The sequence below is a fragment of the Giraffa tippelskirchi genome, chromosome 10 (assembly GCF_054371585.1).
Source record: "Giraffa tippelskirchi isolate mGirTip1 chromosome 10, T2T-mGirTip1v1.2.pri, whole genome shotgun sequence".
NCBI lineage: Eukaryota > Metazoa > Chordata > Mammalia > Artiodactyla > Giraffidae > Giraffa > Giraffa tippelskirchi.
Genome location: NC_137284.1, coordinates 116,592,458 through 116,608,003, shown reverse-complemented (window position 1 = coordinate 116,608,003; position 15,546 = coordinate 116,592,458). Strand labels below are relative to the sequence as shown.

Genomic DNA, 15,546 nt, shown 5'->3' with positions numbered 1-15,546 from the left:
CTGGTAGAGTCTAAGACAAAAAGCAAACATATTTACTACAGATTTATTTGTTTCAGGATATCACCTTACAGTTGCAATCAGCGATATTGATTGTCTATAGAACATCTTTTATACATGTGTATAAATCTTTTATAAATCTTTAAATAGGTCTTTGTAGGACTTTAAAAAGCAAAGTAGTGCATATTAATGTTATGGAGATCAAACATAAACACGAACAACATGACAAGAGGGCTGATGTTATACAAATGGGCACTTGGTTCTTGAGGTAACATTTCCAAGGACAGCCATTATTCACAGAATCAAAAAGCACTAATTCTCCAATAACTTAAATGGAAATAAAGATGATGCACTCTGGAATACTGTGATCTGGTTATGTTTTTAGTGACTTTTTTTATTGGGGAAAATAAGGGTTTTCTTTATATTTCAGGTTGTTTTACTTGGGAACATATAAATAAATGTCAGTATCTTTTGTGCTTCTCTGTTGTTAATTTCAACTGACACTGCACACACACTAAGCCATGCAGGGTCCCAAATATATTCGGATTTCACAATACATTCTTTAAGTCCTATTGAAATAAGCAAAAATAGCTTTTGTCTAAATTGCATATATGTCTCAAAAGAAAATACAGTGTTTAGAATCTTTGTCATCCTCACACACTTGTTTCTGCATTTCTCAATATACAGAGAAAATTCAAGGTGAATCTCAGAGTTGATAATCACATTGAATTGTGCTTCTTGAGAATGGCACACAATTTTGTCATATTACCTTAACTTTCCAAAGGAGAGAGTAGAAGGAGCTGAAAGACTCTCTTTATCCTTGTGATGATTTGGCCCAAGAAGTTATGGTTAGAAGTATCTCGTTTTCTCTTGATCCTGCCTTGTCTGGAATAGACGTCACAAATTGGTACAGCTCAGATCAGATCTGACCCACAGACTTGCTTTGTTTGGTTCACACAATATTTTTTGTCTGGTTTAAGTTTTTATCAGTTCCCTTAAATGTTCACCATAATCACCACTACTCCTTACCCACTGCTTGCTTTAGTCATTTATATTATCTTACTGGTCCCTGTGCATGTCTGTCTGTTTGTTTATTGGTTTGGCTTTTTGCTTTGTGATATTTGGTGAGAGTTTATAGAAATTAGTTCCATAAGTTGGCCATATACCTACAAAGCAATTTGGTTATGTGTCAGTTGGCTTATCATTTCTAAATTTACCATCAAGTGGCCTCAGAAGAAAAGGGTACATTTGGTTGGCTCTCCCTGTAGCTTTCTTAATGTTGTGCTTTTAGTTTACTCCTAAGTTTGGACCTAAAAATAATATTGGAGCAGCCTGGTTACCACTGATGGTACTGAAATATTCCCACTGAACAAAGACCTTTAATGTCACAGGAGTATGAGATGTACATTCTCAAACTAACGAACATCAAAACTGAACTTTCTGAAAGGAGAGTCTGTTGCAATCGTGAATAAAGCTTGATTCAGGCATTTCAAACATCTCTTGAGGACCTACCAACAATCAATAGCATTTTTCACCTTTCAGCACTTATTGTGCATTTCTTTTTCCCTTTCTGTAGACTAAACAAACAGATTACAAAGAGAAGACTTTGTTTTGAGAAGACCGTGCCAATCCCCTTAGCATCTACTGGAAATTATATTCCTGGGTGTCAGAATTCTTTATAAGTCTCTTTTCATTTTTCTAGATAAAAAAATCTGGGTAACAGTAATATGTGTTTAAAAATAAAAGCCAGCTGCTCATCACACATTCACAGCTTCCTCCCCTGCCCTCCCCACTTCTTTGCCAGGCCTACAGGAAGTCAAATTTTCAGTTTTATCTTGCTTTTTTAAGATCTTCTACTGCAAAGCCAGTTTCTATTTAGATGGATCTGGTGCCTGGACTTGGGTATTTTTGTGCCCTGACTCCCTAAATAAAAAAGGTAGTTATCCATTGAATATATTGTCTATCTAGCACTTTTCAGATGAGAGGAACTGGAAAACACACACTTTCTGGAAGACTGATATGCTATTCCACCAATTAATAAAATCACATTTTAAGCAAACATGTTATCTGCTTTATATTGGGGGAAAATATCTAAGATATTAGATGTGGGTAATTGATTGCAAAAATGGCCCCACTTCTCATATCCAGGCCCTTCGCAAAGTGACGTTTTAGCTCTTCAAAAGGAGATTTTATTTCCCCACTCTTGAACTTGAGCTTGTCTTATGACTCTCTTTGGCCAACATGGCAGAAGTGGTGGTGTTCCAGTTCTAAGCCTAGATCTCAAGAAGCCTTGTGCTTAGGTTGTTTCCATGTCTTGCCTACTGTAAATACTACTGCTATGAACACAGGGGTGCATGTTATCTTTTTGAATTATAGTTTTGTCTGGGTATATGCCTAGGAGTGGAATTGCTGGATTATATAGTAAAAGAGTCCTTCTTAAAACACTATGTATTAGGGTGGTTTGTATGTGCCAGTAGCTACACTTCTTCATAAAAGGCATTTTAGTATATGCGCACATATATCATAGAAAATATGATCATAGATGTAGGTACCACTACCAAGGAAAATTAGTACATTGCAAGGCTATTGTAAGTACTAGAGATGATATACATAAAATACCTGGAAAACAGGTGCTCAGTAAATGAAAATTACTAGTATGTTTATATGTATGTTTGATGTTATGTGAGTTATAACTAATAAGTATCACCTTCCTGGAGCTCACAGTTTAGAAACAATACATGTATAATGATTAGAGTGGTCTCTGTATCTGGCTCTCACAAGGAGGCCTATCTAAACCAAGCCCCTCCAAGTAACTTTCTTCTAGGAATATCTCAAGGTGGTTCTCCTTGGAGATCCAGAAATTATCTAGCCCAGACCTTCACTCTCCATCCCCACTCTGCACTTCTGCTGGACTTCTGCTATGGTCCAGTGTCACTGCACTGAACTTGCCCTGCCTCCCTGGTTTGTTGCTGTTGTTTGATTGCTCCTCCTCTGGCCTTCATGACCGCTGACGGATTAGCATTATTACTGTGGCTTGGCTTCTCCAGCCATTAGCTCTATCATATTACTCTCTTTATCAGTAATTTTTAATCAGGTTCTCATGCCAGACTGGCTAGATATTCACCAAACCCCTTTTTCTCTCTGGGTACATAACTGAACTATATTTTCCAGTTCCTAATACCTGTTGGGGCCAAGGGAATAGTTTCCAATAATGAAAATTTGTTGCAGAATTGATGTATAACTTCCAGAATAAAACAAGGGTGCACCTTTTCCACGCTGTCTGTCTCATTCCACGGTTGGCTGGTTGGAAAAGGTAAACTGAAAGACAACAGTGGAACAGGGGATGATAAAAGTACTAGATGGAAAGAGCCTGGATCTCTGTGTCACCACTTGAAAGAAAGTCACCTAAAAGAATGATCTGACCAGGAACATCTGCATTAGTCTTTGCATGAGTTAGAAATAAGTTTTCATTATGTTAATAAGTCTCTGAGATTGGAGAGGTTATTTGTTACCATAGAGTAGCCTAACATATCCTGACTAATACAATTCCCAACTTTGATAGACCTATTTTTTGTTGTTATTGTTTATTAAAGTCCTCCTACCATAGCAGCTTTATTTGTCTCGTTGCTTCTCACAGAGCCTTTGCACCTTTAAGCCTGGGCAAGTTGCCTAGAATTTGGGTAGAAAGAAAATATAAATCAACTCAACAAATATTTATTGAATGCTTGCCATTTGCTCTGTATTGGGCTAGGCACAGAGGTTGCTGTTGTTTACTTGCTAAGTCATGTCTGACTATTTTGCAACCCTACGGATTGTAGCCTGCCAGGGTCCTCTGTCCATGGGATTTCTCAGGAGGAACAATACTGGAATGGGTTGCCATTTCCTTCTCCAGGGGGATCTTCCTGACTCAGGGATTGAACCCATGTATCCTGCATACACCACTGAGCCACTAGGGAAGCCCAGGCATGGAGGTTAGATGGCTGAAACACAGAAAGGACATCATAGTGCCTCACTCAATGTTATACTTCTCCAGGATTGAGTTTTGATATCTCCCACCTCTGCTCTCAAGTATAAATTCCTTGCCCATACTGGATACTGTGAGAAAGGCAAGAGATAGTCTTTTTCCCTCTGCTTCCCCTTCACAAGTCTCAGTCCCAAGGCTACAGGGCAGCACCATCATACCTTATGACATTTCCCTCCTAGAAGACCCAATGGAGGCTCCTTAAAGATGATACCTCTTTGCCTCCCCTTCAGTGCCACAACTTCAAAGGTGACTAGGACAATAAGGCAACTCCCATAAACATCTTCACTGCAGATATAAAATTTTGATGCCACAGTATTTTTTATTGTTGTTGTCATTTATTTTCCTGCAAAGATGCCGAGAAAGATGGATCACAAGATTGTGAATCTTTGGGTTTCACCCTGACATTGCAGACAACCTGGAATGTACCTGGTTATTAATAATGGGAAAATAAGTCATTGGTAAAATAATGCTTACTGTTATGTTCCACTGGAGAAGGCAAGACACTTGGATAAAGACAGAAACTATTTGACAGAGAAAAGATGAGGTTGATTTAAAGAAAAGGAAAAAGTAATCTCAACAGTGATATTTCAACCATAATGAATTTGCATTCCCAATTTAGCTTCATAGTCCTGAAACATTTCTCCCTCCAATGCTTTTGGTTTTTCATCTGCCACTAAATAGCATGCTGCTGAATAATTAAAGAGTCACGTTTGCAGGGCGGGGTTGTTTTCAAGGATTTTTGTGTATTGGATGGCGTTTTTCGCCAGGCAGCAAGGTGGTTCAGAAGAACTTCAGACTCTATTTGCCTGTTGAAAAACGTTAAAAAGGTTTTTTTTGAAACTAGAGGTGTCTACTGAGTCCAAAACGAATCGGAGGAGTCACAACAGCTGGATGCCGTAAAAGCCTCAATATTGTATCTCATCTTTCAATCGTTTTACTGACCACACATACAATATTCAGCAAAAGGATGAATGGTTTGCCATGGAACCATCATCTGTTCCCCAGCTCTGCTGTGTCGGATAGTGAGATCAGCTCGCTTTGATACTGAATGTGTTGGATGGAGATAATTAATTCTCCGTCTGGATAGGCAAGTCATTGTTTCGCCTCTTGTCCCTGCTTTAATCAGCTCCTTCGAGCCATCAACTGCACCTGCGCACAGGATCACGCACGAGCTCCCCAGGAGTTATCGAATCCCGTCTGCCCAAATAAATCAGCTTTACAGATTTTAGAGGGGATTTAAGACACTAAACGGTGTTCTTCAATAACAGTAATGAGAGTCTACTAACAACTTGATTTACAGATCAGATGTGGCTAATCTGGTTTGATAATAGTACACATAATAAAATTCTAGTTTAAAAATAGTGCCAGTTGAGAACCTTTCTTCCATATAAACAGTTCAGAAGTCTTTTCGTGGGGAAGAAACCCTGTTTTCTGATTACGCTGCAACTGGTATGAAATATTTCACTCATGAATTAAAATTCCTGCATTTTAAAAAATTTTGAGTGTTAAAAAAAAGACTACAAACCTAAAAAAAAAAAAATTGGAAGCCTGGCAAAGAGCAAGACTGACCTTATTTTTATAATTGTCTGACTATTGAGTTCAAGAACCTAGTAGCTAACACAGAGCTGGCCACTCAACAGAGATCTGTTGGGCCAAAATCTTTAAATGTTTGTTCAGTTGAAATGTCTGTTTTATCTTTAGCCTGCTTTTTTATCTGTGTGGAATGTTCCTCTGGCAAAAGTATTCTGACACATAGTTGTTTCTTTTTTTTCTTAAGTACTAAATTACATTGCTTTTGGAGTTTCAGACTTTGAATGTACCCCATGTGATACATTTGAAGTGGCAGATGGAACTCTTATGCCACTGGAAATTCTAAACTATGTGAAAGAAAAATTTATTTCTCTTACTCATTTTCTGTTCAACCATAATTTTTTTTTAATCAGTGCTGAGATGATAAATTCTGCTGAAGTAAATAAATTGCCCAATTGATATTCTTATGTGTTGCTGCCTTTATTTTTCTTATGACATGCTGGAACTCTTCTGTTGTGAAAAGGAAAGAAAATTCAGTTTGGTGCCTGGTTCCTTTTCTCTGTCTTTATTTTGGAATTTAATGAGAATGCTCATGAAACAGCAAAGAAAATGGAAAAAAAAAAATTAGTGTATTAACAAACCTGACACCAAAGAATAAAACAAAAAAAAAGGAAAGAAAACTCAGAAGGATGCACCTTTTGCATTAAAATATTGACAAGAGCATGTGAAAAGAAAGAAAAAAGAGAGAGAAGATAGCAAATGAACAGGAGGAGAGGAGTTAAAAGATACTTTGATATAGACACAGGCTTCCCTTGTGGCTCAGCTGGTAAAGAATCTGCCTGCAATGTGGGAGACCTGGGTTTGATCCCTGAGTTGGGAAGATCCCCTGGAGAAAGGAAAGGCTACCCACTCCACTATGCTGGCCTGGAGAATTCCATGGATGGTATAGTCCATACGGTCGCAAAGAGTCGGACACGACTGAGCAACTTTCAATTGATATAGACACAGCAAAGATTGGGAGCCTTCTACTGTAGGATTCAATCCCTGGGTCAGGAAGTTCCCCTGAAGAAGGAAATTGCAACCCACTCCAATATTCTTGCCTGGAAAATTACATGCACAGAGGAGCCTGGTGGGCTACAGTCCATGGGGTTGCAAAACAGTCATACACGACTTAGTGACTGAATAACAACAACTTTAGGGTTCAGATCTCCTGGGCACATCTGTTGAACCAGCAGCACAGGTGGGCCTCAATGGGGCCTTTGACAAGCTTGGTAAGCCTCCTGGGAAACAGTGCTAGTTCTGTGCATTGCTAGAGTTAAGAAATATTGGAGGCTTCTGAAGGCCAGGTGAGGGGAATAATGGAATCTGGGGGGTGGGGAGGTTTGAAGAGCTCTTTAGAGAGAACTTATCCTAAGGAAAGATGAGTACTTAAAGAGACCATTAAGTAGCCATTGGAGAGGGTTGGCACTAAGGTTTGAATGTATATGCCCCCCCTCAAGATGGGGATTAGTGCCTTTATAAAAGAGGCCACACAGAACTCCCTCTCCCCTTTTGGCATAGGAGAACTGTGAAAAGACAGTCCTCTATGAACCAGAAAGAGGGCCCTCTGCAGAACCCCAGAATCCCTGGAACTGTGAAAAGCAAATTTCTGTTGTTTATAAGCCACCCAGTTTATGGTATTTTTGTTACAACAGCCCGACAGTCGAAGGACAGACATGGACTCCTAATGCAAGACAAGAGCTGTGGCTTGGATCTATTGCCTCCCCTTCGGATCTGTGTCTGAGTCTAGGAGAAAAAAGCTGAGTGAAAACATCGAGTTGCTTCTTGAGAAACCAGGAAGGACACAGCTGTCCTGCTTTGGGACACTTTCCTGAGAGTCTCAGTTTCTCTTACATTCCTGTAAAATTACAGTGTGACCTCAGCACGTGACCACCGTGAGAGTGGACTTCTGTGTCCAGCAGAGCTGTCCAGAGCAGTGGCCTGTCAGCTGGGGGGATAGTGTGGAGTGAGGAGCCTAGTAAAGAGACCACAGACAGAGAGAGGATGGCCACTCCCTTGGGATGAAAGGAGAGTGGGGAGGGGGTTCCAGCAGAGTCCCATGGTCACCAGGCTGTAGTGCACAAGACCAGCACCTTCTGGGGATGCCCAGTGGCAGTGGGCAGTGAGACAGTGGCTTCTCAAGGGACCAGAGGTGCCACACAAGCAGATCGAGGCACTAGGCCGGCAAAGTGTAGGTAGAGAGATGACTGTGGCCTCAGAGATGGCTGAGTCCTAGAGATACTTGGGTTAGAGAGAGAGAAAGGAATCCTGAAAGGGAGATCTTCAGTCTCACTTGTGAATTTCAGAAGAAGAGAGCTGGGATTTTAACGTTGGTCTGTCTGATTCTTGTTATTGTTTAGTTGGTAAGCTGTGTCCAACTCTTCTGTGACCCCATGGGATTGTAGCCCACCAGGCTCCTCTGTCCATGGGATTTCCCTGGAGTGGGTTGCCATTTCCTTCTCCAGGGAATCTTCCCAACCCCCATCTCCTGCATTAGCAGGTGGGTTCTTTATCACTGAACCATCTGGGAAGCCCCTGTCTGATTCCAGGCCCTGCTTTCAGTTCAGTTCAGTTAAATTGCTCGGTCATGTCCAACACTTTGTGACCCCATAGACTGCAGCATGCCAGGCTTCCCTGTCCATCACCAACTCCTGGAGCTTGCTCAAACTCATGTCCATCCAGTCAGTGATGCCATCCAACCTTCTCATCCTCTGTCGTCCCCTTCTCCTCCTGCCTTCAGTCTTTCCCAGCATCAGAGTCTTTTCCAATGAGTCAGCTCTTCGCATCAGGGGGCCAAAGTATTGAAGTTTCAGCTTCAGCATCAGTCCTTCCAATGAATAATAAGGACTGATTTCCTTTAGGATTGACTGGCCCTACTTTATTCATCACTAAGCACCACTGCTCCAAACAAAATTATTAGTGCAGCTTGTGGTCCCAAGCCAGGCCCTGAGCTTGAATGTCTTATTCTACCACATGAAAGAACAAGGAGTAGAAATTCATATTTTAAATAATAAAATCTGCATGCAATTTTTAAAATTATTTACCGATAATGTCAAGATGCACAAAAGCTGTTTGTGCTGGAAATTGGTGGGTTAAAACAACAAGGAAAGCAGATCCAGTAGATTCATAGCCACTGATGCTGGTAATCGATAGAAGTGACCCTATTGCCTGGTGTCCAGATCCTCCTCCATGACCCTTCCTCTTGACCCTCCATGGTCAGTGCAGGCCCGCTCTCCATGCTACCCCTTAAACCCAGCTGAGAGTTTTTAAAAATCTCGGGCACTCTGCCTGCACCAGGCCAGTTTTATCAGCATCTCTAGGTGTGAGACTCAGGCTTCAGGAATTTTTAAAGCTGTCCATGTGATTCCACTCTGCAGTCCCAGCTCAGAATTGTGCTCCAGGATCTCTGCAGACCTTGGGAAGAAGGGCTGAAGCAAGCCTTGCCCAGCATTGTGCTCTGGGGTCCAGTGACTGGGCAGCATGTCTGGGGGTTCACTTCCATACCCCCTCATCTAACAACACTCTATGCCGGGGTGCCTGGCCCACATCTACAGATGGGTCCACAGGTAAGAGGACAACTTTTTCTTAATGGGATCTTTATAACACTGTGGGCTTTATGCAGTGTTTATGTGCTAATGTGGGTGCACACTAAGTCGCTTCAGTCCTGTTGGACTCTGTGACCCTGTGGACTGTAGCCATATAGGCTCCTCTGTCCACAGGGATTCTCCAGGCAAGAATACTGGAGTGGGTTGCCATGCCCTCTTCAAGGGGATCTTCCTGACCCAGGGATTGAACCCGTCTCTCTTATGTATCCCACGTTGGTAGGCAGGTTCTTTACAACTAGCGCCACCTGGGAAGCGGGTTACAGATGGTCATAAATACCTAAAAGCAACGTTCTGAGGTGTTTTTTGCCTCGTGGCACTTGCTGTGAAGCCTCCAGGAAGTTCTGTGTTTTTCTTCTCTCAAGCACATGCTTTTCTGCAAAAGAGCCAGTTTTGTTTCTGTTTCTCTCCGACCTCAGGCTTCTACAGACTGGTGATACTCTTTATTTTGTTTCGTGAAACATTCTTGACTGTGTTAAAATTGCTGAAACACACAGAGAACCTACAGAGGGCCGGGGGAAGAAAGCTGGACCTGTAGACCAGGCTCTGTCTGGTACACAGTTCTAATTACAGGCACCCGCCTTGTTCTTTGAGTCTGAGTTCCTGTGTTAGTAACCTGCCTCACACTCCAGTCCCTACCACTCTGGGCTTTATCTGTCTCCCTGAGCCAGAAGTCTACCTGCACCTGATAGCAAATTGCCTCAAGCCTACAATTCACAGATAGCTGTTCCTAAAGCCATAGCCCATTCCTACATGACGCTTTCTGTGCCTTGCACACCAAGCACACACACTTGTTGGTGGCCGTTAACTGCCAGGCTGGATCATTATCCTCCTTTTCTCATATTCTGCACTGTCCACACCCCTGGGCTTGCCTCTGCTCCCAGCGCTGTCCCATGCTGTCTGCTTGTCTCCATCCATCACTCACCGCACAGAATCTTCTCATGACCAAGCAGGAGCACTTCCCAAAAGCATGCAGTCACTGCCTTTTAGGTACTGATTCATTTCATCCCCCTAATAGTCTTGTGGTATTTTTAGAATATTTAGAAATGCTTTGTAGAATATTTATGTAATTTATGGGCTTACCACTCAACAAATCAATAACATAAAATCTATATTTTATATGATTAAATACATGTTCATTCATTCAATAAATGATCTACTAGGCATGATTCTAGGGGTGTAGGATACAAGATAGACTAGATTCCTACTCCATGGGACTTGCATTTTATTAATAGAGGAGACAGACATTAAACATACAAAGAAAATACTGTTGAAGGATAGTAAGTGCTAGGAAGCAAATAGAACAGGTGAAGTGACTTTAAATTAGTTAGTTAACGAAGGTAATTGGTGAAGAGGTGGTATTCGAGCTAAGGTGTAAATGATGGAACAGTTTAGGGGAAAGTGTTCGAGACAGAAGGATGAGCTAGGACAAAGGTCCTGTGGTGGCCACACACTTGACATCATTGAGGACAGTAAGAAGGCTGTGGAGGTGGTTGTGAAGGGGAGAGTGGTACCAGATGAGATGAGAGAGGTTGGCAGGGTCAGGTCAGGTGAAAAATCAATACCAATGTAAGCAGTATGGATATTGTTCTAAGTCTCATCCAGAGTCATGATGGGCTTTAGGTGCAGGCCTGAAGCAGTCTGATTTACATTTGTAAAACATCACATGGACTTCCAGGCAGAGAATGCATTGTGAAAGGCAGGAGTGGGAACAGGGAGACCTGTTTAGAAGGAAAAATATGTCGGTCCAGATGCACTTAGCTTGGCTTTCATTAGTGAGTTATGATGCAGATAGAAGTGGAAGGATTCAGCATGTATTTGGGAATGGAGTGGATACCAGGAGGTCAGAGGTGAAAGAAAGTGATAAAGTGAGAACAACCTGTAGATTGAAAGTGAAATATATGGTTGATTTTTTTTAAATGTGAAAAGCTTTATTTTGACAAATAAGTATAGTATTTTTAAAAATTGACCTGAAAGTTAAAAAAAAAAAAAGCAGCAGGTACCTTTTAAAAAAGCAGCAGGTACCTTTTCCCGAGGTGATGAAAACAGGGAAAACAGACATGGGAAAAGAAACCAAGAGATGGACTTCCCTGGTAGCTCACATGGGTTCAGTCCCTGATCCGGGAAGATCCTGCATGCTGTGGAGCATGCAGCATGCTGTGCAGCATGAGAACCAACTACTGAACCTGCGCTCTAGGGCCTGGGAGCCGCAACTACTGAAGCCCCTGGGCCACAGCTGCTGAAGCCTGCGTGCCCTGGAGCCCGTGCTCTGCAGCAAGAGAAGCCACTGCAGTGAGAAGTCAGTGCACACAACTAGAGAATAGCCCACTCTCACTGCAGTTAAAGAAAGCCCTCATAGCAATGAAGACCCAGCACAACCAAAAATAAATAAAAGTGGATAAATTTACAAAAAAAGAAAAGAAAAGAAACAAAGACGTCTGTAGACAAGAGACAAGTGAAGTGTAAATTGTCTATTAGGCACCAAGTACTAAATAATCTAATGCATACTCAATATCCTGCTCAGTTTCACAGCAAATAGAAAAGCATAGCATCCTTACTCTTTAAAAAAAGCATCTAAGTAATGTTTGGTATGGACCATGGTGTGCTCTGGCTATCAAACCGTGTAATGTCATCAATGCTATTCTACTATTACTTCTTTCAACAAATTGGCAAAAACCACTTTGGTAGTCATTTGATGTTTGTCACACACATGTAACCAGGTGCCCGTGTGACTGCAGGGTCTGTCAGTGGTGACGTGAGCAGAAGGAGCTGGGGCAGCTTTGGTAGTGAGGGAGCCAAGTCCTGGTCCTCTCACGTTTCATCCTGGCTGCTGACTAGCCTCCCCTCCCTGTAGGGGAGGGCATTTCTGCTGATGTCCTGCTTTCTGTTTCCACTCCTCACCTCCGACAGGACCCTGGAAATACAGCTCCCTGAGGCAGGAGTTCTTCCCACTCTGCTTTAGAGTATTCAGGCTCCAAGTATAAGGTATTGATTAAAACATGAACTTGCTAGTGTTCACATCAAAGACATTTTGGGTTTAAAGATTGGTGGGAAGTCAATTATTGCTGTTTTTTTCCTGACTTACTACTGTCTAGATTTTGGAAATTATAGTAAGGAAAGTGGGGGTCATTCATGAGAGTGACACCCTTGTCCTTTTCATATATTTTCTTTTCCTATATATATATGTATGTATATATATTTATACTCACACATATTATGCTTTTATAAAACTGGAGATTTCCTGCTTTTTTCCCTTAACAATTTATCATATGCATTTCCCCATACCACTAGTTTTCTAAAATGTAATTGTTAATGATGGCAATCACATGCCTGTCCCATAATTTTTTAACCATTCCTTCCTGACAGTTATGAAGCCTCTTCTCACATTTTTTTGGTCATATAAATAATGCTGTGATAAATATCTTTGAACATAAATCTTTGTTTATGTATCTGATTCATTTTTAAAATTTTTAAATTAATTTTATTGATTCTTAGAAATTAAATAAGTAAGTCAAAAGAGAAAAACTTTAAGGCAAATTTCCTGTAGCTAACGTTATACGAGTAATGATGACAACAGCTGTTTGAAAGTGCCCATTTCACCACAGCCATTTTATGAGTAGATATATGACTTTCTCATTTGGGGAAAAAATAAAGAAAAATGACATTGGTCTATTTAATTTAGAAATTTTTATAAAAATTACATTTTGAGTCGTGAACACTCTCAGATGTCCTTTAGCCACAATCGTGAACTGGTATATCGATAATTTGCCCATTGTTTTATTAGGAAAAGTTTGTTATTGATTTATGAAATCCCTTTATATAACAATAAATGAAACCCTTTGGTATAATTCTAAATACTTTTCCTAGTTTGTTCCTTCCCTTTTAACTGTGTTTTGGGTTTGTTTTTAAATCATGCTTTTGGGAGGAATTCTGCATCAGAATTAATAGTAGATACTTGGGGGTTGAATATGAGATCAAATTCTGGCTCTGCCTCTTGCTAGCTGTGCCTTTTAAGTTATGTAAATTCCTTAAACCTCCATCAACTCCCTATTTTTTTAAATTAATGTAATACCACGAATGTGATAAATTTATGGTAACGAGTAAATATAATAATGAATAATCTTAACATTTGTGTCAGGTATTATATGCTCTTTTACATGGTACATCTTCTCTCTAAATTTTATTAAAGTATAGTTGATTTAAACTGCTGTGTTCTATAAATACCTCATGCTAGCCAGTTGTGCCACTGGAGCTCTATAAAATGCTGTGTTAATTTCTGCTGTATAGCAAAGGGACCCAGTTATACTTGTATATTATTTTTCATATTCTTTTCTATTATGGTTTATCACAGGATATTGAATATAGCTTCCTGTACTATACAGTAGGACCTTGTTGTTTATTCATCCTATATTTACTAGTTTTCATCTGCTAATCCCAAACTCCCAGTCTCTCCGACCTCCCTCTCCCCCTGACAACCACAAGTCTGTTCTCTATGTCTCTGTGAGTCTGTTTCTGTTTTGTAGATAGGTTCATTTGTGTTGTGTTTTAGATTCCATGTATTAGTATGGTATCATATGGTATTTTTGTCTTTTTGACTGACTTCACTTAGTTTGATCATCTCTAGGTCCATCTATATTACTGCACATGACATTATTTCATTCTTTTTATAGCTGAGTAATATTCCATTGTGTGTATGTACACACACACACACACCACATCTTCTTTATCCATTCACTTGTCAGTGGACATTTAGGCTGTTTCCATGTCTTGGCTGTGGTAAACAGTGCTGCTATGAACATAGGTGTGTAAGTACCTTTTGAATTATAGTTTTGTCTGGATATATGCCCAGGAGTAGGATTGCTGGATCATGTGGCAACTCTAATTTTAGTTTTTTGAGGAACCTCCATATTCTTTTCCACAGTTAGGCCAATTTACCTTCCCATTAGATGGTGCATCTTGTTTAATCCTCACAACAGCCTTATTACATCTTCTGATAGTAGGGTTTATTATTTATGATAGAAAATACAAATGCATGGCTCTGGTGAGTCCCATAGTAAAGACAAACTGGTAAACTTTATTTACCTCAGCATTTACCAAACTTATTTAATCACAGAAACTTTTTTTCCAGGCAGCACCATGAGCATTACACAGTACTGGAATTTCAAGGACAAGCTTATTTTAAAATGAAATTTTATTTTGAAATAATTACAGATTCACATGCAGTTTTAAGAAGTAATCCAGAGAGATCCCGTGTGCCCTCAACCCAGTTTCCCCCAATGGCAACATCTAGCAAAACTATAGGATAATATCACAACCAGGACATGAACATTGATGCAGACAAGATACAGGATACATCCTGCTGAACTTTTACAGCCTCACTCACTTCTCTTCCACCCACCCCCTTTTCTTTATATCTTCTATTTCTTTGCTGAGGCTATTTTTATATTTGTTTCAATCATACCCATAATTGTTCTTTGAGGCATTTTTATCATGACTAAGTTAAAGACTTTGTCAGTTAATTCTGTCATATCTGTGATACTGATGTTGCCTTTTTCCCATTCCACTTCTGACCTTTTCTGATTGATTCTTGGTATGATGAGTGATTTTCAAGTATAACCTGGAAATTTTCGTATTACGTGCTGAGACTCTGGATTGTATTGAACCTTCTGTTACTGACTTTTTCTGGCCTTGCTCCAGCATGAAAAGTGAAGGCGCTGCCTCATTTCCCAGATGAAAGGAGAAGTTTCATGTTTCCCACTCAGCTTTCATTGATAACCGCAGGGGTGGGGGCTCCTTATTACTGCTGGGCAGAAATGGCAGTTCAGCTCCCCATGTGATTCCATTGACAACTCTGGGGTCGGGCATGGGAGGGTTGACAACTCATTATTGCTGGCCACAGTGAAAGCCTGGCTTCACTCCACTAGGCTTCCCCTGACACCATCCCTGGGGGAGGAAGGGGGTGGCTCCCTCCTGCCCGGGGGAGGTGCAAGTCCAGGCTCCCGTGTGCTCTCCTTGGACATGGTGGGAGATGGAGGCAGCTCATTGTCTACTAGGATGAAGGTCTCAGCCCTTGGTGGCTCTTCCCTGACACCACCCCCAGAAGGGACATTCAGGTGCTTATCACAGCTTCTCAAGAGTGGAAGTCCAGGCTGCCCACCCAGCCTTCATTGGTGGGGATGAGAGGAAGGGCTGCAGTTTTTCCTGTGCTGTTGGCTAGAGGAGAATGGGTAGTATCTAGAAGTTCTTTGCCGTGCGAGGCTGTTCTTTTCTTGTAGCTGTGACTAGAGAGAGCAAGTTTTTGTTAGAATTATTTTGGTCCATGGCTGTTGACATTTCTAGATTGTTGGCTTCTTT

At 40.9% G+C, this 15,546-nt stretch overlaps 1 protein-coding gene across 2 annotated transcripts in view; it reads left to right on the top strand.

Annotated features, from left to right (window-relative positions):
- PALS2 (protein associated with LIN7 2, MAGUK p55 family member) overlaps window positions 1–15,546 on the top strand; it is a 405,603-nt gene that overhangs the window by 148,666 nt on the left and 241,391 nt on the right. Inside the window, exon 5 of one of the 2 annotated variants that reach the window (XM_081533867.1) lies at window positions 8,968–9,156. The exons of the other annotated variant lie outside the window; for it this stretch is intronic. The gene's annotated coding sequence lies outside the window, so the exon portion shown is untranslated. The remainder of the gene's footprint in view (window positions 1–8,967; window positions 9,157–15,546) is intronic. 2 annotated transcript variants of the gene reach the window in all.